At 37.4% G+C, this 24,627-nt stretch overlaps 1 protein-coding gene and 1 long non-coding RNA gene across 4 annotated transcripts in view; one reads left to right on the forward strand and one right to left on the reverse strand.

Annotated features, from left to right (window-relative positions):
• The window catches only part of LOC128663544 (cytokine receptor common subunit beta), a 214,123-nt gene extending 193,863 nt beyond the window's left edge, over nucleotides 1-20,260 (reverse strand). For 2 of the 3 annotated variants that reach the window (XM_053717922.1, XM_053717920.1), the window contains exons 1-2: nucleotides 20,138-20,260; nucleotides 1,062-1,197 (exon numbers count right to left, since the gene is read on the reverse strand). The gene's annotated coding sequence lies outside the window, so the exon portion shown is untranslated. The remainder of the gene's footprint in view (nucleotides 1-1,061; nucleotides 1,198-20,137) is intronic. The other variant, XM_053717921.1, reaches the window with a different exon arrangement.
• Nucleotides 1-20,282, forward strand: part of LOC128663545 (uncharacterized) — a 147,223-nt gene extending 126,941 nt beyond the window's left edge. Inside the window, exon 4 of the long non-coding RNA XR_008402883.1 lies at nucleotides 20,153-20,282. This is a non-coding gene — a long non-coding RNA (uncharacterized LOC128663545). The remainder of the gene's footprint in view (nucleotides 1-20,152) is intronic.
• The last annotated feature ends 4,345 nt before the right edge of the window (nucleotides 20,283-24,627 follow it).

Here is a 24,627-nt window from a genome sequence, read left to right on the forward strand (position 1 = left end):
AGGTGTTAGTGTACTTTTTAGCACTTTAGTTATGAGTTTTATGCTACGGCTTTGTAGTGTAAAACTCATAACTACTGACTTTAGAATGCGTTACGAATCTTGCGGGATAGGCTGTACCGCTCACTTTTTGGCCTAAAAAAAAAAGCTTGTAATACCGGCGCAATGGAAGTCCCATTTAAAAAAGACTATATGCAAATTGCGTAAGTTGATTTGCGGTAAGGCAAAAAAGTGTGCGGGACAGCTGTACCTACAAGACTCGTAATAGCAGCAGTAATAAAAAAGCAGCGTTATGAGCCTAAGATAAATAGTTAAAAGAAGTAAATTACAGAGTTGCTTAAAATTGCATGCTCTACATAAATTATGAAAGGAAAAAAATTGGGTTTCATATCCCTTTAAGGTATCATAAAAGGCTTCATACAAGCCTGCAAATTTCATAAGAACTCTGTTTCTTAATCATTCCTCCACCTCAGAGGTGGTGGAGTTAAATCATCCTAAACAGATCAGTATTGGATGACTGAGAAGCTCTCCTCTCTCCTGAGTGGTTGGACGAGAGCAGGGGGCGGGGCTACACAAGCCACTGTGTGAACACCTTTGTTGTCTGGGAACCTTGTCGACCCAGAGCATGATAATTATGCCAAAAAGTACATGGTCATTTTATTTCACCAATGAAATCTAACTTTAGATGCATGTATTACAAAAAAATGACAATTTACATAAAAAGGTATTCAGCAAACATAACATGGGCAATAAAAAGTCAGTCTATATACTTACAACCAATTTAGCCAAATAAAAATATGACTTATTGAAGAAAATCTTGCACTCCAAATGATAGAAAAAACATTATTAAAGCTTCAGCAGGTGCCCACAAAACTTTGCTGAAGCTTTAATAAAGGTTTCTCTTCAATCAGTCATTCCTTTTTTGTGGATCTGCAGGAGAGATCGAGAAGATTAAGCACCCTTTATCTTTTACTACTATTGCTGATTTGCATGGTGATGCTGGAGTGCTGATCCGGATTATTCCTTTAAACATAGCCAAATAAAAAGACAGTGTATATACTTACAACTGTATATCTCCGTTCACCCATTTATATAAGCTCATGTTCACAAACTGCCTGGAAAGTCGATTCTCCTTCCATGTACATTCAACATATGATTTGAAATCATTATAACACTGCAAGCTGTCGTTCAGCTCAGTTCCTAATGGAGTAAAGCAGTACAAGATAAGCTAAAACAGGAGAAAGATTCACAAATATTAACAATATTTCTAGCATCCAGGTTATATTACTAAAGGAACCATTATGAGATATTTTGAAAAACATTTGTAATGTTCTTGCAAATGCGCCTGAAGCCTGTGTTGTTTTCTTACAAGTGCACCATTAAATCACAGTTCAACGAAAGGATTTTAAGGGGGAGTCTAATGCACGTATATAAATTGCAGTGAGAAATATTTTCATAAAACATTTCCATTAGAACATGTATATAATATATGAAATTTCCATTTCTTTTCTTTATATATATATATATATATATATATATATATATATATATATATATATATATATATATATATATATATATATATATATATATATATATATAGTCTATATCCAATAAGGGACTGCACTCGCTGGATTTGGTTTAAGAAACCTTTATATCTTTATTATGGTAACGTTTCGGGGTTCACAGACCCCTTCCTCAGACCAGATTACAGTGCAAGTGAACAAAATGTGCAATATATAGCACTAGCCCCACCCATCACAAACATCAAAATTGCGCCAAAAACACAATCACCATGGTAACACATAAACAAGGCCTAATGACCATAACACCAGAAAATAAAAAACGAAGCACTCAAACATATAACAAACTGCATATGCAAACATCTTGCATTACCTCATAGCTGAATATATATATATATATATATATATATATATACACACTTAAAATAGTAGATATGACAGGAATCTAACTGTAATAAAATAGTAGCATAGTCTCAGTAAATTAACATGTAATAAGACAAGCTCTGATTGATAACACACAGATTCCCAATAAATCATACACATAGGGAGTCTCTTTAACAACTTCATTGTAACAAAACCTTGTTGTCATTACTAGGTGGTAAATTGCAGAAAGAATTGACATAAGACATAGACCTTGAACCTATAATACAGCATAAGCGTTTCAATATCTTAAGTTAGAAATAAGTATCTAAAATGTTCATGTATGGTCTGCTGTATGTGAGATCAGTGTCCACCACAGTCACCTAAAACTAGCTCAGATAGATCCTCTGTGAGTAAATGTAAATGTAGGCTAAATCCGGATATTCCGGTGATTTCCCATATCAGAAGACAAAAATAGTATGTCAATCCCCCTGTGCACGTACAGCCATATGTAGTGTCTCATGTACTCGCTATCTTAAAACATGGCCCTAGATTCATATTGAGGAGATTCTAAGCATTGTACCTGGTTAATATGCCAAAATCTCAGCAGGTGTGGTATGGGTGCGGATCCGCTATACAGGATGTATGGATTACCTGTACTTCATGTCCATAAACATACCCTAAGAACAGGCGCGGCTCAGCCCTGCATCGCGCTAGTGAGATTCCATCCTGACCGCATGGCTAATTAGCATAGCCTGTCAGTCATCAAATGGGCGTTACAGACTCGTGACGTACTTGAGAGGTAAACAGATCGGGCTATGTAGAACCGCTAGCGTATGTGTCCCTCAGAGCCTCTAAGCATACCCATATGGGGAGAGAGGTTGTCTATATTTGGCAAAAACGTTTGAAGATATCCTACCCATAGGTGTAATGTGATCCGGTATGAACTTGAGCATAATTCAAAAAATGAAAGCATAAGCCTATCATAATATGTGAGCTATTGAATTTATCATGTCTACCAATATATGTTCAAATAGCAATGGGCCGAGAGTGCTAATGTATTAAGATAGAACCGGAAGGGATTCATAGACCAAAGTAACAAAATGTAATCAAATAAAGATTGAACTAAGAAAGTTAAACATATTATTGAATGAATGATCTTTACAAGCAAATGGTCTATTATGTCACGAATGGAGTAATATTAGAACAGCCCCAGCAATCCTTTCAACCAGGGGGGGTAGTAAGGTGCTGTCATAGAGTGTCCCATGTTAATCCCGGTGTCACACAAAAGTGTGATTGTGTACAGTGTTAGACCATATTACCCAATTGGATTACAGCATTACAGTGTTTAAGCATATTAACCCTTTGAGGGATAACAATATATAGGGTAAGCTGCATCATACATTTTAAGTATATGCTATACAGTGTATGAATGGTAAAATACCCTATGCCACCTAACATATGAAACAAAAATTAACTACTATCCTGTGCCCGAGAAATTGACTCGTACAGGTGGGTCTCAATAGGGATATCATTGACCCACTGTATACAAATGGCAATCAAGGTACGTTAAGTTGAGACAAAGAACCACAGTCAGCGGGGGCACCCTACAGATGGGTGTGTGAAATGATGGGTATATCAAATGAGTATGAAAAAATCTGGATGTTCAGAACATGGCCCTTGTGTCTCACTATAACATATGAATGGTACAACTGCTTCCCTAACACAAGGGGAGCAGGTATAACTAATACTCTAAGTACTGTCAATGTGAGTATTTAGTTGTATACATGAACATAAATCCCTTTCGCCCGTCAGGGTTTCAGAGAAAACAGTGCCAATCGTTAGACATGTTTAATCCTCTGGGGTAGATGGTATCCAATCTATGAATCCATCTTGCCTCCATCTGCAATAGAGTTCTGCCACGGTCACCCCCACGCCTGAGGGGGGGGACGTGGTCAATTAAAATGAAACGTAAATCAGTTACCTTATGTCCTGCCTGCAAAAAATGTCTTGCCACTGGTTGGTCTGAGGTTCCTTTATCAATGGCAGTTCGTATAGCTGATCGATGGTTTGCCATTCTTAGGCGTGCGTTGTCTGTTGTTTTTCCGACATAAAACCGTCCACAGCAACAGCTCAATAGGTATACCACATAGCTAGTAGTGCAGGTGATAAAGTGTTTTATAGTAAATTTCTGATTAGTATGGGGGTGTCTGAATATTTTGCATGGGATCATACCGCTGCAAGTTGTGCAGCCCTTGCATCTGTAACAGCCCAATTTGTTAGTTTTTAGCCATTTCTTGGTATAGCTATGTTGAGGGTCAGTTTGCATTAGTATGTCCCTCAGACTTGTGCCTCGCCTATACCCCATAATTGGTGGATTCATACGACCAAAGGGTAGTGTTTGGTCTGTGTCCAAAATGTCCCACCTGTTACGAATTGAGTCAGCAAGCAGTTTCTTTCCTCTGTCAAAAGTAGTTGTAAAGACCATCCTTGGGGTCTCACTCTTGATGTCTGCTGGATTGTTTTTTGTTATGTCTGATGCAATTTCATCTCTCACTTTCTTGATCAGGGTATCTTCATATCCTCTTTGCCGGAATTTATCTGCCATTAGGTCCAGTTGAAGTTCCCTGTTTGTGGTTTCCGTGTTGTTCCGTACCACCCGTATTAGCTGTGACTTGATTATTGCTTTCCGAGTATGTGGGGGATGATTGCTTGTGGCTTCCAGTAATGAGTTTCTGTCTGTGGGTTTAGAGAACAGGGTTGTGAATAACCTATCCTCTTTCTTGTAAATCCGTAAGTCAAGGAAATCGATACTTTCTGGATCAAATTTCAGCTCAAACTTGATCGGGTTTGGTAAAGCATTGAGTTGTGTAACCCATTCCGTCAAGTTTCCCACTGGTCCATGCCATATAAAGAAGACATCATCAATGTATCTTCTATAGTGTCTTATCATTCCATGATTGTACACATCCATGATGTCTCTTTCAAATTGTTGCATATAAAGGTTAGCATAAGATGGTGCCATATTGGAACCCATGGCCGTCCCTGTTAGTTGCTGGTAAAAAGTATTTTCAAAGCGAAAATAGTTCAATTTTAGACATTTTTCCAGGATATTTAGGATGAAAGTTGTAGGTGGTCCTATGTGTGGATACTGGTCCAATGCATCTGCAATTGCACTTATTCCCCCGGCATGAGGAATCACCGTGTACAGGCTCCTCACGTCCATAGTTACAAGGATATCATCCTGGGTGATACCCTCCACAGTATTGAGTATCCTAATAAGCTCACCAGAGTCCTTGATGTAGGAGTCCATTGATCTAACTATAGGTTGCAGAAACACATCCACATATTGAGCCAATGGTTGTAACAAGGAGCCCCTTGCTGAGACTATCGGTCTACCAGGTGGGTTTAGTTGGTCCTTATGTATTTTTGGCAAAGTATATAGTATCGGATGGATGGGGTATGTAGTGCAAAGAAAGTCAAATTCATCCTGATCAATCCACTTAAGTTGTAATGCTTCCGCCAGTGTTGTATCAATCTCCTTCTTAAATTCCTCAGTTGGATTCCAGGTGAGTTTTTTGTATGTCGAGTCAATTTCTCGGGCACAGGATAGTAGTTAATTTTTGTTTCATATGTTAGGTGGCATAGGGTATTTTACCATTCATACACTGTATAGCATATACTTAAAATGTATGATGCAGCTTACCCTATATATTGTTATCCCTCAAAGGGTTAATATGCTTAAACACTGTAATGCTGTAATCCAATTGGGTAATATGGTCTAACACTGTACACAATCACACTTTTGTGTGACACCGGGATTAACATGGGACACTCTATGACAGCACCTTACTACCCCCCCTGGTTGAAAGGATTGCTGGGGCTGTTCTAATATTACTCCATTCGTGACATAATAGACCATTTGCTTGTAAAGATCATTCATTCAATAATATGTTTAACTTTCTTAGTTCAATCTTTATTTGATTACATTTTGTTACTTTGGTCTATGAATCCCTTCCGGTTCTATCTTAATACATTAGCACTCTCGGCCCATTGCTATTTGAACATATATTGGTAGACATGATAAATTCAATAGCTCACATATTATGATAGGCTTATGCTTTCATTTTTTGAATTATGCTCAAGTTCATACCGGATCACATTACACCTATGGGGTAGGATATCTTCAAACGTTTTTGCCAAATATAGACAACCTCTCTCCCCATATGGTTATGCTTAGAGGCTCTGAGGGACACATACGCTAGCGGTTCTACATAGCCCGATCTGTTTACCTCTCAAGTACGTCACGAGTCTGTAACGCCCATTTGATGACTGACAGGCTATGCTAATTAGCCATGCGGTCAGGATGGAATCTCACTAGCGCGATGCAGGGCTGAGCCGCGCCTGTTCTTAGGGTATGTTTATGGACATGAAGTACAGGTAATCCATACATCCTGTATAGCGGATCCGCACCCATACCACACCTGCTGAGATTTTGGCATATTAACCAGGTACAATGCTTAGAATCTCCTCAATATGAATCTAGGGCCATGTTTTAAGATAGCGAGTACATGAGACACTACATATGGCTGTACGTGCACAGGGGGATTGACATACTATTTTTGTCTTCTGATATGGGAAATCACCGGAATATCCGGATTTAGCCTACATTTACATTTACTCACAGAGGATCTATCTGAGCTAGTTTTAGGTGACTGTGGTGGACACTGATCTCACATACAGCAGACCATACATGAACATTTTAGATACTTATTTCTAACTTAAGATATTGAAACGCTTATGCTGTATTATAGGTTCAAGTTCTATGTCTTATGTCAATTATTTCTGCAATTTACCACCTAGTAATGACAACAAGGTTTTGTTACAATGAAGTTGTTAAAGAGACTCCCTATGTGTATGATTTATTGGGAATCTGTGTGTTATCAATCAGAGCTTGTCTTATTACATGTTAATTTACTGAGACTATGCTACTATTTTATTACAGTTAGATTCCTGTCATATCTACTATTTTATGTGTGTATATATATATATCTATATTCAGCTATGAGGTAATGCAAGATGTTTGCATATGCAGTTTGTTATATGTTTGAGTGCTTCGTTTTTTATTTTCTGGTGTTATGGTCATTAGGCCTTGTTTATGTGTTACCATGGTGATTGTGTTTTTGGCGCAATTTTGATGTTTGTGATGGGTGGGGCTAGTGCTATATATTGCACATTTTGTTCACTTGCACTGTTATCTGGTCTGAGGAAGGGATCTGTGAACCCCGAAACGTTACCATAATAAAGATATAAAGGTTTCTTAAACCAAATCCAGCGAGTGCAGTCCCTTATTGGATATAGACTGTGTACTTGATTGACTTTGCACCCTGGTGGATGACCACACAGCATTGGGAGTGCAGACACACACGGATGATATGAATTGGACAACGTGTCTAGCACCCAACTACCACTAATCTTTTGCAACCTCACACCATCAGTGGGTTCCACTTTGGTGGTTCCTTTGTGTTACTACTACAAGACTGTGGCCTAATTGAGGCCTTGCTTTGGGACACATTGATGTTTATTTCTGCACTGCTACCGCATAGAGTGAAGTAAGGAACAAGCAAAAACTGAAGCACACACTACTACAACAATGGCGGAGGCCCTGGATGCCACTGATCCACAAGAGGAGGAATTCACCATCAAAACATTTGCATTCCCTAATGAAGATGCGCTAAGAATATTGGTGGATTCAGAATTAACTGAAAGTGAACAGACTGAAACTACACTAACGGTGTTCAATAATCTAATGAGACTAAGAAAGAGAGAAACAGACCTGGAACTTCACACGGTATACCTCTCTAAATACTATAAGAGCAATAAAATACCAAGGGGATTCAGGGTCAGGAACCAACCAACTATAGGCAGGAACAATAAAAACTTTTGCATACGCTGGTGCCAGATTCTCAACAAATGTTCAATGGACTTGATTCTACTTGTTGTTGAGGAATGTACTAATATTCTGGCTACAGTTAGAGAAGAACTGACTGTATTCAACAACCAGAAACTGCAAATACTCATAGATGACCCTGACACTGCATGGATGGATAAGATCAGCAAACAGGTTAATGAATACAAAAAAGAACTCATGGCCTTTAAAAATCAAAACATTATTACTGTGGACAATGATTACAAAGAGAAAAAGGTCTACTATTGGCTACATGGTAGCAATCAACAAAGAAACACACAGAGACCAAGACGACAATGACAATATCGGTCCAGATTCTTAAATACAGTCGACAGCAGCTCAGGATCGGACAATGAAGCTAACTATGTTGAACAGAGCAACAGGGACCAGGTACCATCTACTTCAAACGCGCATTTTTTAGGGGTCACAACCAGATCAGCCAACACAAGAGGCCGAGGCCGCACCCGAGGCGGGGGAACTACTGCGGCAAGAAGACCACCCCTACCACCCAGGTAGAGCCACAGGACATTGTCATCAACATTAGTGACAGGGCATTGACGGTTGCAGAGAATAGCCTCCTCAACAAAGGCCTCACTTTTATCCCTACTTTCAAACACAATGACTTTGATACATACCTGGATATATAAAAGTTTCAGAGGAACCTAAAACTGAAAGAACATTTCAAGGATCTGAATAAGGACACAGAGCGCAAGAGGTTTAAAGCAAAAAGTAAATTTGAACCTAACACTTGTGGAAGTAGCATTAAAAATTTTACTAGGCTAATCGCCAATGACTCGGGACTATGTAACAATGAATATCACCGTCCAAACCTAAATAAGACTGAGAGATTGGCAATGAAGGCACTCGCCTCTGACCCCAACACTACCATACGCCCGGCAGACAAGGGTGGGGCCATTGTAATTATGAATTACACACAGTATCGAACAGAAATACTGAGGCAACTGAATGAGGGACAGACATACAAAAAACACACCTGGAATCCAACTGAGGAATTTAAGAAGGAGATTGATACAACACTGGCGGAAGCATTACAACTTAAGTGGATTGATCAGGATGAATTTGACTTTCTTTGCACTACATACCCCATCCATCCGATACTATATACTTTGCCAAAAATACATAAGGACCAACTAAACCCACCTGGTAGACCGATAGTCTCAGCAAGGGGCTCCTTGTTACAACCATTGGCTCAATATGTGGATGTGTTTCTGCAACCTATAGTTAGATCAATGGACTCCTACATCAAGGACTCTGGTGAGCTTATTAGGATACTCAATACTGTGGAGGGTATCACCCAGGATGATATCCTTGTAACTATGGACGTGAGGAGCCTGTACACGGTGATTCCTCATGCCAGGGGGAATAAGTGCAATTGCAGATGCATTGGACCAGTATCTATACATAGGACCACCTACAACTTTCATCCTGAATATCCTGGAAAAATGTCTAAAATTGAACTATTTTCGCTTTGAAAATACTGTTTACCAGCAACTAACAGGGACGGCCATGGGTTCCAATATGGCACCATCTTATGCTAACCTTTATATGCAACAATTTGAAAGAGACATCATGGATGTGTACAATCATGGAATGATAAGACACTATAGAAGATACATTGATGATGTCTTCTTTATATGGCATGGACCAGTGGGAAACTTGACGGAATGGGTTACACAACTCAATGCTTTACCAAACCCGATCAAGTTTGAGCTGAAATTTGATCCAGAAAGTATCGATTTCCTTGACTTACGGATTTACAAGAAAGAGGATAGGTTATTCACAACCCTGTTCTCTAAACCCACGGACAGAAACTCATTACTGGAAGCCACAAGCAATCATCCCCCACATACTCAGAAAGCAATAATCAAGTTACAGCTAATACGGGTGGTACAGAACAACACGGAAACCACAAACAGGGAACTTCAACTGGACCTAATGGCAGATAAATTCCGGCAAAGAGGATATGAAGATACCCTGATCAAGAAGGTGAGAGATGAAATTGCATCAGACATAACAAAAAAACAATCCAGCAGACATCAAGAGTGAGACCCCAAGGATGGTCTTTACAACTACTTTTGACAGAGGAAAGAAACTGCTTGCTGACTCAATTCGTAACAGGTGGGAAATTTTGGACACAGACCAAACACTACCCTTTGGTCGTATGAATCCACCAATTATGGGGTATAGGCGAGGCAGAAGTCTGAGGGACATACTAATGCAAACTGACCCTCAACATAGCTATACCAAGAAATGGCTAAAAACTAACAAATTGGGCTGTTACAGATGCAAGGGCTGCACAACTTGCAGCGGTATGATCCCATGCAAAATATTCAGACACCCCCATACTAATCAGAAATTTACTATAAAACACTTTATCACCTGCACTACTAGCTATGTGGTATACCTATTGAGCTATTGCTGTGGACGGTTTTATGTTGGAAAAACAACAGACAACACACGCCTAAGAATGGCAAACCATCGATCAGCTATACGAACTGCCATTGATAAAGGAACCTCGAACCAACCAGTGGCAAGACATTTTTTGCAGGCAGGACATAAGGTAACTGATTTACGTTTCATTTTAATTGACCACGTCCCCCCCTCAGGCGTGGGGGTGACCGTGGCAGAACTCTATTGCAGATGGAGGCAAGATGGATTCATAGATTGGATACCATCTACCCCAGAGGATTAAACATGTCTAACGATTGGCACTGTTTTCTCTGAAACCCTGACGGGCGAAAGGGATTTATGTTCATGTATACAACTAAATACTCACATTGACAGTACTTAGAGTATTAGTTATACCTGCTCCCCCTGTGTTAGGGAAGCAGTTGTACCATTCATATGTTATAGTGAGACACAAGGGCCATGTTCTGAACATCCAGATTTTTTCATACTCATTTGATATACCCATCATTTCACACACCCATCTGTAGGGTGCCCCCGCTGACTGTGGTTCTTTGTCTCAACTTAACGTACCTTGATTGCCATTTGTATACAGTGGGTCAATGATATCCCTATTGAGACCCACCTGTACGAGTCAATTTCTCGGGCACAGGATAGTAGTTAATTTTTGTTTCATATGTTAGGTGGCATAGGGTATTTTACCATTCATACACTGTATAGCATATACTTAAAATGTATGATGCAGCTTACCCTATATATTGTTATCCCTCAAAGGGTTAATATGCTTAAACACTGTAATGCTGTAATCCAATTGGGTAATATGGTCTAACACTGTACACAATCACACTTTTGTGTGACACCGGGATTAACATGGGACACTCTATGACAGCACCTTACTACCCCCCCTGGTTGAAAGGATTGCTGGGGCTGTTCTAATATTACTCCATTCGTGACATAATAGACCATTTGCTTGTAAAGATCATTCATTCAATAATATGTTTAACTTTCTTAGTTCAATCTTTATTTGATTACATTTTGTTACTTTGGTCTATGAATCCCTTCCGGTTCTATCTTAATACATTAGCACTCTCGGCCCATTGCTATTTGAACATATATTGGTAGACATGATAAATTCAATAGCTCACATATTATGATAGGCTTATGCTTTCATTTTTTGAATTATGCTCAAGTTCATACCGGATCACATTACACCTATGGGGTAGGATATCTTCAAACGTTTTTGCCAAATATAGACAACCTCTCTCCCCATATGGTTATGCTTAGAGGCTCTGAGGGACACATACGCTAGCGGTTCTACATAGCCCGATCTGTTTACCTCTCAAGTACGTCACGAGTCTGTAACGCCCATTTGATGACTGACAGGCTATGCTAATTAGCCATGCGGTCAGGATGGAATCTCACTAGCGCGATGCAGGGCTGAGCCGCGCCTGTTCTTAGGGTATGTTTATGGACATGAAGTACAGGTAATCCATACATCCTGTATAGCGGATCCGCACCCATACCACACCTGCTGAGATTTTGGCATATTAACCAGGTACAATGCTTAGAATCTCCTCAATATGAATCTAGGGCCATGTTTTAAGATAGCGAGTACATGAGACACTACATATGGCTGTACGTGCACAGGGGGATTGACATACTATTTTTGTCTTCTGATATGGGAAATCACCGGAATATCCGGATTTAGCCTACATTTACATTTACTCACAGAGGATCTATCTGAGCTAGTTTTAGGTGACTGTGGTGGACACTGATCTCACATACAGCAGACCATACATGAACATTTTAGATACTTATTTCTAACTTAAGATATTGAAACACTTATGCTGTATTATAGGTTCAAGGTCTATGTCTTATGTCAATTCTTTCTGCAATTTACCACCTAGTAATGACAACAAGGTTTTGTTACAATGAAGTTGTTAAAGAGACTCCCTATGTGTATGATTTATTGGGAATCTGTGTGTTATCAATCAGAGCTTGTCTTATTACATGTTAATTTACTGAGACTATGCTACTATTTTATTACAGTTAGATTCCTGTCATATCTACTATTTTAAGTGTGTATATATATATATATATATATATATATATATATATATATATATTCAGCTATGAGGTAATGCAAGATGTTTGCATATGCAGTTTGTTATATGTTTGAGTGCTTTGTTTTTTATTTTCTGTTGCTATGGTCATTAGGACTTGTTTATGTGTTACCATGGTGATTGTGTTTTTGGCGCAATTTTGATGTTTGTGATGGGTGGGGCTAGTGCTATATATTGCACATTTTGTTCACTTGCACTGTTATCTGGTCTGAGGAAGGGGTCTGTGAACCCCGAAACGTTACCATAATAAAGATATAAAGGTTTCTTAAACCAAATCCAGCGAGTGCAGTCCCTTATTGGATATAGACTGTGTACTTGATTGACTTTGCACCCTGGTGGATGACCACACAGCATTGGGAGTGCAGACACACACGGAGGATATATATATATATATATATATATATATATATACTGTATATATATATATATATATATATATATATATATATATATATATATATATATATATATATATATACAGTAATGTCAATTAGCCGATGGCCCAGCACTCTGTGGTGTGGCTTTGACCTGGGTGCAATCATCGAAAGTCTGGTATTGATAGTTGTAGAAAAGGAGAGCACTCACATGATTTTTAGTTTTAACAGTTGATAGTATTTATTCTGAAAACATCAGAATTCACATATACATGATCATAGTCAATGTTTCGGCTCTTTTTTGAGCCTTCTTCAAGACAAGATTTATCTATGCATGAAAATCAAAAAAGAAGAAACTTATATAGTGTATAACAAGTGATGACATACTTACTCCTTATACCAATTAAAACCAATCAGATAAACTGACACTCTTATCCAGTTAGGGGTCACTAAGCATGACAACCAGTCACAAATTCTGAATCAAATGGGCCTTATCTTAACAGAGTTAAAGCACAGTGTATTATGCAAGTGAATATCCAGAACAGTGAGAACTTTCCTACGCCTGTCTGGCAAAATGTCCAATCTGACATACAACCACTCATGAGAGAGATACTAATCATATCATGTAGCTGCATTAAAACTATACACCAAGGGGCTTATTACGTCCCCTGCATAATGGAACAAAGCAATGGCAAAAGTCAGAAATGTGGCATTATATGCACAGCACCCCAATGAAACCTTACAGAGATAAAAACAACAACATCGGAAACCTCACAATAACACAAGCAGGCAGCCTAATATGTGCACATATACCAGCATTGAGAAAACCACATAGAATAATACAGTTGCTGTAAGAGCCCCCAACATGTGATGCATATAACTTCCAGAGCCCGACAGCCCCAGCGTAGCAATTGCTTATCATGGGCATATCACAAAATTTATGCATACGTGAGTAGAAACCTTGGAACACTCTCAATGGCCCCAGTGCTGAAACACCAACCATAGAAAGCACACCACACTACAACTAAATTGCTTCAGCGATACCATAAATACATCAATCATTCTACTGCAAAAAACCAACTATCGCTACCCCAGCTCAACCGCGTCAAAGAACAAACCACTCAATGCGGGGAAATCAATAGTCCATTGTAGCCTACATGTTAAACATAAGAATCTACAGTAACATAGGATTCAATTCCCGCCCTGACACAACATATTCCTTTAGAAAAAGCGGTGGCCACAAACAGTGCAAGTATGTAGTATACCAGCAAGCAGGTCTTACCTTAATACAGCTAGTCGAGCCGTGCTCCCGGTAGTGAAATAAGCATGATCTGCATGAACACCAAGTTCTTCTTTAAATAACAATACAATAAAAACACCAGAGATCTCTCAGACACCGCTACACCATAGCAATCACCAGTATCAAATCTGTCAAAAGTTATAGGAATATCGACAGCACACCTAATTCCTAGAAAGCTGCCCTACGACCAAAACTGTACAGGAAAATATTTTCCAACCAGCCAATAAAAAAGCTAGAAAAGACTGTTGGCAAACTACTCCAAACCAGTGCTAAAATATAATATCTGGAGACAAGGGATGCAAGACAAAACAAGTATATACACCTGCACACAAGCCCCCCAAGCTGTCATGGGGCAATCTACCCAGACTCAGGCTGGGAGAGCAATCTATAATTCATTAACTATATAGGAGAAAAACTGTAGTTTTACCGGACCAAAGCCCTCAATTAAAAGATATGAAACATAGGTACAAAACCCAAAGGAATACACAGCGAGGGTACATCAGACCCCAAAATACAACTAAAGGCATATAGCCCATGTAGGAGGAACTGTACTGATACACAGTAATCCAGATGTAAGGAAGCAATGGGTCATCCTTAGGGGACACAAACAACTAGCATAAACAACACCGCCGGCAGTGACATATAAACACTATAAAGGTGAAAGGGTTAACCAGGGGTAAGAGACCACTCGGGCATAAGGCAAGAAAGTCCCCCACTTACATTTAATGCTCAGCTACAGCTGGATTATTCACAGGGATTCAGAGCCACCTATAGCCAAATCCTACATGCATATGCCCCCATAGGGTCAACATGAACACCTAAACCCTTAGACCAGCAGAGTTAAGGTAGACAAGGTGGGCAGAGCCCTTATAACAATGCGTAAACAGTCAATCAGACTGAGCAAGATCTCTATGAACAAAAACCGCTACCTCACAGGCATGGTAATATGATGTGAGTGTCTCACAAACAAGGGGGCATAGACACAAGGGCACAGCAGTTATTAATAGAACAAGGCATAATCAATGTGTACATTTAGCCCATGCGGTACAAGTGTATTAAGCCTGAAGATCCACCTAGTTTCACAGCATAATAATTCTGTGTCCCTGTCACCTCTCCTCCTTAGTGGGGCTACTCTGCCGATAAGCATCATTTTCAATGATGATATAGGATGTTAAAGTTCCAGAAAATGCCAGGCAACCAGCTGGTCTGATTGTCCATCCTTGAAGGCTGCCCTTATGACGCTCTTTTGGTTAGCCAGTCATTCTCGGAAAGACGTGCTAGTCTTGCCTATATAGTAGCTACCACATGGGCAGGAGAGAAAGCAAACCACATATTGTGATGTGCAAGTGAGTCGATGTCTGATGAGATATGTTTTAGTGGAACTGGGATGATGAACTTTTTGACCTGTCAGCAACGTGCTACAAGTCACACAGCTGCCACATTTGTAGCAGCCATTCTTGGTTTTAGCCAGCCACGTCTTATCACTATTCCATGGTTTCGTTTTCATCAGTAGTGTCTCTGCGTCTACCTCTGTGGACCACTCTGGGTGGTGGCGTGTGGCTAAACAGTAAAGTTCGATCCTCTCTAATCAGGTGCCAATTTCTCCTGAGGATATCTCCAACTTTCTTAGGCACTGGAGTGTAGTTGGTGATGAAATTGATAGCCGAGTCACTCATCTCCTTGCTATCTTTCGGTTTCCTCTGTAAAGGTGTGTTACCTCACTCAATATTTCATCAACCATATTCAGGCCATAGCCCCTTTTTAGGAACTTAATCTTCATCTCATTCAATTGTGTCTGTTTGAGAGTGGGATCCAAGTTGTTACGAATAACTCTCAAAAATTAGGACTTGATGATGCCTCTCTTCAGTGGAGTGGGGTTAAAACTGCTATACTGCAGTAGTGTATTGTGGTTCTTAGGATTAGAAAAAAGGGTGGTTTTCAGCAGACCACCCCCGTCTGTGTCACTTTTAAATATACATAAGTCCAGAGAGAGAATGAGAGAGATATTTATATATTCTTTTTTTTGTTAAAAAATTTTTTTTGCTGATAGACAAAAATCTAAATGTATTGTCACACTGAAAAAGTATTTGTGCGATCAATTAACATCATAATGCTTCAAAGAGTTAAAGAAAAAGAAAAGTCTATAGTGGTGCCCTCAATAAATACAGGAAAACATATTTTTAAAATTGGACTAAATGTCCTATATTTTACATTCATACCAAATAGATATTTCTCCAAAGACCTTGAAATGTAGAATTAACTTAATCACTTATGAAACATAAATACATTTTTTTTTAAATATGCAATATTAAAAGTTAAAAAATTATGCCAGGCGATCATTAACATCATCAGTGACTGTGTTGACAAACATTTGCATGCAAATTATATGATTTTAAACTTTTTAAAACTGTCATTTTGTTAGCAATATTGTGCAGTTCTGAGAGATATTCCTTGAAAAATGCCTTGTGTATTGTTTATCTTATTTGCTTTGGACAAGGGAAGTATCTTTAATAATGAAGCAATTATTGTATATAATTTTGAAAGGTAATCAGGAAAAACTGTGCACTCTGCAGGTGGAATCATGGTGGACAGAGGTGAGGTGTTTCTGTAGTTAGAGCTATCTATATCATGAGTGGCGTTAAATTGTACAGGGGCATGACTAGATCATTCAAGTAAATGGATACATTGTATGGGGACATGGCTCAATAAGCACCATGGGAGTGTAGCCTAAAAGATTGGGGGCGGTTTTGCAGTGCCATAGAACTACCACTAAATAGGCAGTAGAAAAACCTCAATGTACCGCATTACATATATGACAAGCAAGTAGGATAAATAAATAAATTATATTACAATGATGTTAAACATTTTTACACATTATTATGTAATATTTTTTTTTACATTATTATATAATTACATTAGGGCTAGATAACTAGTGTTTTACAAATTAGCACAACCGCTTGCACGATAACTTTGCTTGATGGAGACTTTTTGTGCGCGTCGGGTTGCGCTTGTATTACAAGTTGAATATTTCTTTATATATATGATTTTATTGGTAAAATAAATATATATATATATATATACCTATCCCTCTCTCTCTCTCTACATATATATATATATATATATATATATATATATATATATATATATATATATATATATATAGATATTTATAATTTGATATAAATATAAAAATACTAAGAACATATTCCCCTATGTGAAGAACATTGGACGGTAAAATACTTATAGTAAATATACAGTTAAACACTTTATTAAATATAAATATTGCATACATGTTTTTTCATACTTTCAGCTATTTGACTTGCAAAAGGATCCAATGCACGTATACATATGTATTTATGTGTTTATATGCGTATATATATGTCTGTAAATACATATATATAAATACATAATACATATGTACACACATAAAAACACACATATATATATATATATATATATATATATATATATATATATATATATATATATATATTTAGGCATGTGTATGTGTGTATATCTATGTTAAAATCCTTTATATGCCTTTTTTCTAACACATGACATGAGACCTCATATGTTTGAGCCCTTTTTAATAATTTTATTAGATTGTGTTATTATGAGTGTAACTGTACAATGCCTTTTTATGTGTTTTGTGCCACTTTCTTTGTCAAGCATAACAGTTAACCAGAGCTCTAAAGTCACTCTAACCTAAAGTGCATTAAATTCAACTGCGCTGAAGTGAAAGCGTTTACTTTCAACTTGTAATACTCTCACTACTTTAGATGTGCGCACAGTTAGCGCGCCACTCATAATCTAGCCCTTTATAGAAAATTACATTTTAGGGTTAAAGACCTTTTAAACTGTACTAGACATCCTTATTTAATCTCAGTTGCCTGACAATCATTTTCTTATTCTATTAATTTTCTTGCTCCTTTTCATTCCCAGTAACATCAAATGTCAGAATGAAATGAATGGTGCAATATTTTGAATGTTTTTCAGTTTTCTATATTTTGTTTCTATTTTCTGAAGAACAATTATATTAGAACAAGCTTCATACTTGAGATCCATGAATAGATCATCTCTCTTGCCTTATTATATTACATATTTTATTACAGTTGAAAAGATGACCACAAAAATGTTAATATACTAGGGGGCCCATTTATCAAGTTCTGGATGGAGCTTGAGGGACCGTGTTTCTGGCGAGCCTGCAGGCTCCCCAGAAACAGCAGTTATGAAGCAGCGGTCTAAAGACCGCTCCTCCATAACCTGTTCACCTCCTCTGAGGAGGTGGACAGACTTCGCTGCAATTCAACCCGATCGAGTATGATCGGGTTGATTGACACCCCCCTGCTGGTGGCCGATTGGCTGCAAATCTGCAGGGGGCGGCATTGCCCCAGCAGCCCACAAGAGCTGCTGGTGCAATGCTGAATACGGAGAGCGTATTGCTCTCCGCATTCAGCGAGGTCTGACGGACCGCCAGACCTTTGGTAAATATCCCCCTATAAATGAGCATATGGTAGATAAATCTGTTTAATCATTTCTAATACAATAAGATATAATAATGTATGTTTTCTATTGAGTCCATTATGTTTATTTTATCCGTTGTACTTTCCATGGTTTGGGACATCTGCAATGCTTGCTATAATATGTGACCAATGTAGAGATAGTTTTAAAGTTTTTGTTATAACTTTCTCTTGTATACCAAATTTTTGAAGAAATAAAGTTAAAAAGGTTTAACTAAAGCTTCAATTGACATTGATCATGCATTGTAGGAAGAATACAGTCAGGGGGCAGTTTATTGGTGAGCCAAACAACCAATCCAATGAACTCACCTTTTATGATCAGCAATGTTATCTTTTTTTATTTAGCAATAAGTATTAAAAATAGGCCAAATGGACAACTGAGCCGACATTTTTAATTATTACATGAAAAATATCAGTTGGACAAAATTATATAAACAAAATGGTTAAAATGTTTTACAAATTTTTTAATGTAACTTCTTTAATATTAAATCAATGTAATTAGTAACATTCTATCATAACACACTTTTTCTTAGTCTTGGAAAATAGCAGTAATACAGGGCTATTGGCAGTGTTACTTCCATACTAGTTATTGTATCACCCCAATCATCAACGGAGCCAACAATCTCCAGTTTGCCAATAGACCATTTTGTACATGTCCTATACTTTACTTCACTCTTACTCTCTATAGCTTCTTAATAATGCTTAGTTTAAATCCTCAGACCATGCAACAAGAAAAAGGGATATCTTAAAGCCTAACAGCTGCAAGGTGGTGTAATAGCAGCTGCTTAAAGGGACAGTCTACCATAGAATTGTTATTGTTTTAAAAGGTAGATAATCCCTTTATTACCCATTCCCCAGTTTTGCATAACCAACACAGTTATATTAATATACTTTTTACCTCTGTGATTACCTTGTATCTAGGAACCTTCTTCCAGCCCCCTGATCACATGACTGTGACTGTTTATTATCTATTGTCTTACATTTAGCATTGCTTTGTGCTAAATCTTAACTAACCCCCTGTGCCTGAACACAGTGTTATCTATATGGCCCACGCGTACTTTCTGTCTCTTTGTGTTGAAAAGAGATTTAAAAAGCATGTGATAAGAGGCAGCCATCAAAGGCTTAGAAATTAGCATATGAGCCTACCTAGGTTTAGTTTAAACTAAGAATACCAAGAGAAAAAAGCAAATTTGATGATAAAAGTAAATTGGAAAGTTGATTAAAATTAAAAGTCCTATCTGAATAATGAAAGTGTAATTTATACTAGACTGTCCCTTTAAGATAAAGATAAATGGTTAATGTGTACACCAAAAACAGTAAAATAAAGTAAACGTTAATAGCTTTTGATATCATTTCATACCCAGATTTTATTTTTATATCTTTTTAGTACCCCTAATTTATCATATATAGGACTTTTTCTGAATTAGAGAATGAAAAACATCTTGAATATTTGTACAAATGTCATAATTATTAATACATTACATTATGATATCTTAAACTTCAATAGAACTATTGTGAAATGTATTAATTATATGAAAATCAAACCTTGATTCTCTTCAGCAGCAGACAGTAGATATAAAGCAATATACCAAGCTACTGTTGCAGCACTGTATTCCTTCATCTTGGCTGGGGTCATATTCTGAGTGATATTAACCACATTTCAAACAACTGCAATGCAAAATATAAGGTAATTATAATTTCATCTGAAAATAATAATAATAATATGTTTTCATTATTCTATCATTATTATTAAGCTTATGTGGTCTCTCAGGAATGCTTCTGCCTTCATATCCCCCCTTTCCCCCTTTTTAGTACAATAAATTATACTTTGTAGTCTAGTAGAAGGGGACGCAAGGTTCTTTTCAAGTGTGGTTTTCGTCCTCAAGACCTCATATTTTGCAAACATTAGGACCCTCTAATCACAAAGAAAATTAACTTTAAGGTGTATGTAAAAGAACCATGCACCACATGCCCATTAGACTATCAAGGAGCATATGTAACTTAAAAATAGTTAAAGGACCACTAATGCAGCAGAATCACATAATCACATTATTTATTTATTTTTTTGTTTAAAAGGCTTTATTGAAGAAAACGTGTACATCATAAAATGCTCAACAAGTGCAACATGTATAAAAATACACTGTCATCTAGTACAACTAACAAAGCTAGATCATTAGCCAATGAAGAGGTTTCTAATATATAGTTCTTCAGAACCTCAGAGAAGCATAAATGACGGTTGTCTAGGTTACCAATTCTTTGAATACTTTATCCAGTTAGAATATACTGAGGTTCTCTTCACCTCATATTTCGGTATACATGCCTCGGGCTAGACTGATTATATTAAGAACATAATTCTACAACCATAGGTATAAGCCATATGTTGAACATACATTGGATAAATTCCAAACTATAAGCCAAATCAGATACAGAAAAGAGAAGAAGAGTAGAGAAGAGGGGAAAGAAGCCGGGGAAGAGAAAGAAGAAGAAGAGTAAGAGAAAGAGAATAGAGTGTCTGGCCCGACTGGGACCTATACGCACCATACTCATAAACTAATTCAACCTGCATGTGAGTTTAAGAGCGTTTGCCAGTAAAATTGGATGTTATGATAAAGGGGAAGGCTGCCATTCTTAAAATATGAGTATTCCTCCACCTCCAGGATCTCTGATGTATTATGTAACCACTCCTGTAAAGTGGGGGCATTAGGGGACTTCCACTTTCGGGCAATGAGTAATCTGGCACCATTTAAGCTATATTGTAGAAGTCTCAATTTAATTTTACATATCTTATTTGGTTTATGGTTGAGGAGAGCCGTAACTGGAGGTAGCTCAAAGTGCTCTCCCATGACTGATTTCAAACGGTTGACAATCTCTTCCCAGAATGGGAGCAATTTTGGGCAATGCCACCATATGTGGGCCATAGTACCAGGAGACCCACATCCCCTCCAGCAGGGCGCGTTAGAGTTGGGGTATATGCGTTTAAGCCTGTCTGGGGTAAGATACCACCAAAACAAAATCTTGTGATTTAGTTCCAAAATCCTAGGAGAGGAGGATGACTTTAAGGAGTGATAGTATATGTTATCCCACTGTTCTTTTGATATAGACATGCCTAAGTCAGATTACCAATGAGAGTCGTATGAGGAAGGTGGGAGTGTAAGTGTCTCATCTAATAATTTTTTTGTCATCGATAGGGACCCCTTGGGTACCACCCCCCACCCCCCGTAGCAAATCTTTCAAATGTTGTCAGACTCCTCAAAAGATTCTGTTTGTGAGGTGAAGAACCTATTAAATGTGTTAACTGGGTGTACTTTAACCAATAAGAAAAGGCCCCCCTAACCAGCTCTATAAGTTGTGTTCTTGGTTTCAATGCACTTACTCTGAATTTTAAATAAGCAGTAGATATTTTCTGGCAAATGTATTTTTTCTAACATTTCCAGCCCCTTGTATCATGTGTCAGACATCAGCCAATCATAGACTAGTAAACGTATACCCTGTGAGCTTGTGCACATGCTCAGTAGGAACGAGTTCCGAGAAAGTGTGTATATAAAAAGACAATGCAAAATTTGATAATGGAAGTAATTTGGAAAGTGTCTTAAAACTGCATGTTCTTTCTGAATCATAAAAAAAATATTTTGACTTGAGTGCCCCTTTAAGTTCCTTTTTGTCAATAATGTTTAGGAATTTATAAAATGGCCTCACAGATCACTGATCAATGCTAATCGTCTGGGCAACTGTCCATTCATAGAAAAGGTATTAGGGGAAAATATTAACACAAACCCTTTACCAAGTTGAGAGATCAGCTTTTTTATCTAATTTTAGATACATATTGGGTATACAGGATATACTCTTATCTGATACATGCTTCTAAGGAATAAAGAAATAATAATTTAAAATATTTTTAATTCTTCCAAATTTACAGTTAATATATCTAATTTTAGATCCAAAATGAGGAACTGTACTATGATACATCAAAAAACTTGCAGATGACCTCACAATGCAAAACAAATTGGGATTCAAGCTAAATATGTCAAAGATTAGCAGTGTTAAAAACAAAGGGAAAAAAAAAATATTACTTTAATTATAAATCTGTTTGAGGGGTGGGACAAATAATTTACTTTTACACATTTTTAAAGGGACATGATACCCAAAGGTTGAATCACATTAAATAGATGTATTGGGGCCTATTTAATATGGTACGAGCGGACATGATCCAATATTGCGGATCATGTCCGCTGCACATCGATAAATGCCGTCAGCATACGCTGTCATCATTTATCATTGAACCAGCAGTTCTAGTGAACTGCTGGTGCAATGCCGCCCCCTGCAGATTCGCGGCCACTAGCAGGGGGTGTCAATCAACCCGATTGCATTTGATCGGGTTGATTTCTGTCCCCTGCCTCAGAGCAGGCGGACAGGTTATGGAGCAGCGGTCTTTAGACCTCTGCTTCATAACGTCTATTTCCGGTGAGCCTGAAGATTCACCGGAAACACGGGATATCAAGCTCCATACGGAGCTTGATAAACATGCCCTGTTGTATCTGTAAAAATCTGACTAGTTAGTAAATATCACCTGAACATCTCTATGTAAAAGAGGAAGATATTTTATCATTGTAATGGGACTTTAAGCATCCAATCAGGATGTTCATCCTGAAACTTGCAAGGGGTGTGCACCTGGCATGAGCAGGCAAAGTCCCATTATGTCCATCCTTAGTTTAAGGAGGTTTACTATGAACTCTTAAAAGATTTTGGTCAAATCCAATGAAATCACAGTAAAGTAAAAAGTGAATTCAAAACTGATTAAGCTGATTGGCTTTTTTTTTTTTTACCATGCAGATGTAAGTAAAACAAGTAACTCTGGATCACAAATCATTTACCCCAGTAAGCTGAAGAAATTTTGAGGCAAAATATCTACTTTTTTAACATATAGATGTTCAAGTGATATTTTCTTGTCAGCTTTTTACAGTTATGCTGAATCACTTTCAAGTGATTTAGCATAAGTAATATTTCTCATTTTCCAATATCAATTTAATAAAACACTATAATATACCAGGTATCCGCATAATAGCAGTGTTTATATCCTTTACATTCTATAGCCTTAAGATGAAATTAAAATGTACTGGCTGATCTTAAATTATATTTGGCCACATTACGGAGAAGTATTTTGGCTCCCTAACAAAAGTTATAAATTTAATACTTTGAATACTGAGTGCAATAATATATATGGTGAACTGCTTGTTAAAAATTGTCTGACCTTAGATCCTGCAGACACAATACAGCCATTCACTGAATGTCCTTTTATCCCAGTTTATCTCATTATTTTTGTCTAAACCAAGAAGATAATTTGTAACATTTTCACCTCAGCATGGTTATGTACAGGGCAGCACACTATCTCTAGGAAATAATGTTAAAAGGACGTTAAACACTAAATAATAAAAATAATTTTCAGAGCAAAGATTAGCCTGAGAATAATGTGTACATGTATTTTTAAAATTTATATTAGTTGTTTAAATATTGAAAAAAATAAGGGTAAATGTAATGTCCATAAAGCAGTGGGTGCCGCCATATTGTAACTTAGGTTACCTTTTCTGCTAACGCCAATTAGGAATGGTTATAAATGGCTTGCTAGAGTGTGCAACCAATGACTGTGTGGAATATAGCTGTATAGTGTATATAAAGGAATTTTGCTAGTAGCCAAGTGTAACAGACACACTGATTCAGGACTTATAGTCAAAAACAGTTTATGAAAAATAATTTTAGATGTAAAATGTCATTCATCATACATTTTTAAATATTTGTAACAGATTTCAATCAATAATTAAAAAGGGACGTCTCCCTTACATATATTAACCTCTTAAGGACATATGACGGAATTTTTCCGTCATAAAACAATTGAGCAAACTGAAAGCTGTGTCCTTAAAGGGTTAAACATATATAAAATATAAATCAAAAGAAAAATTATGTATATATAAATCAAACGAAAAAAATGTGATTCAAAAGAAAAAATGATTCATATATACCACCTAAAAAAGACTAAAAAA

Source organism: Bombina bombina, chromosome 6, assembly GCF_027579735.1.
Source record: "Bombina bombina isolate aBomBom1 chromosome 6, aBomBom1.pri, whole genome shotgun sequence".
In the NCBI taxonomy this organism is placed as follows: Eukaryota; Metazoa; Chordata; class Amphibia; order Anura; family Bombinatoridae; genus Bombina; species Bombina bombina.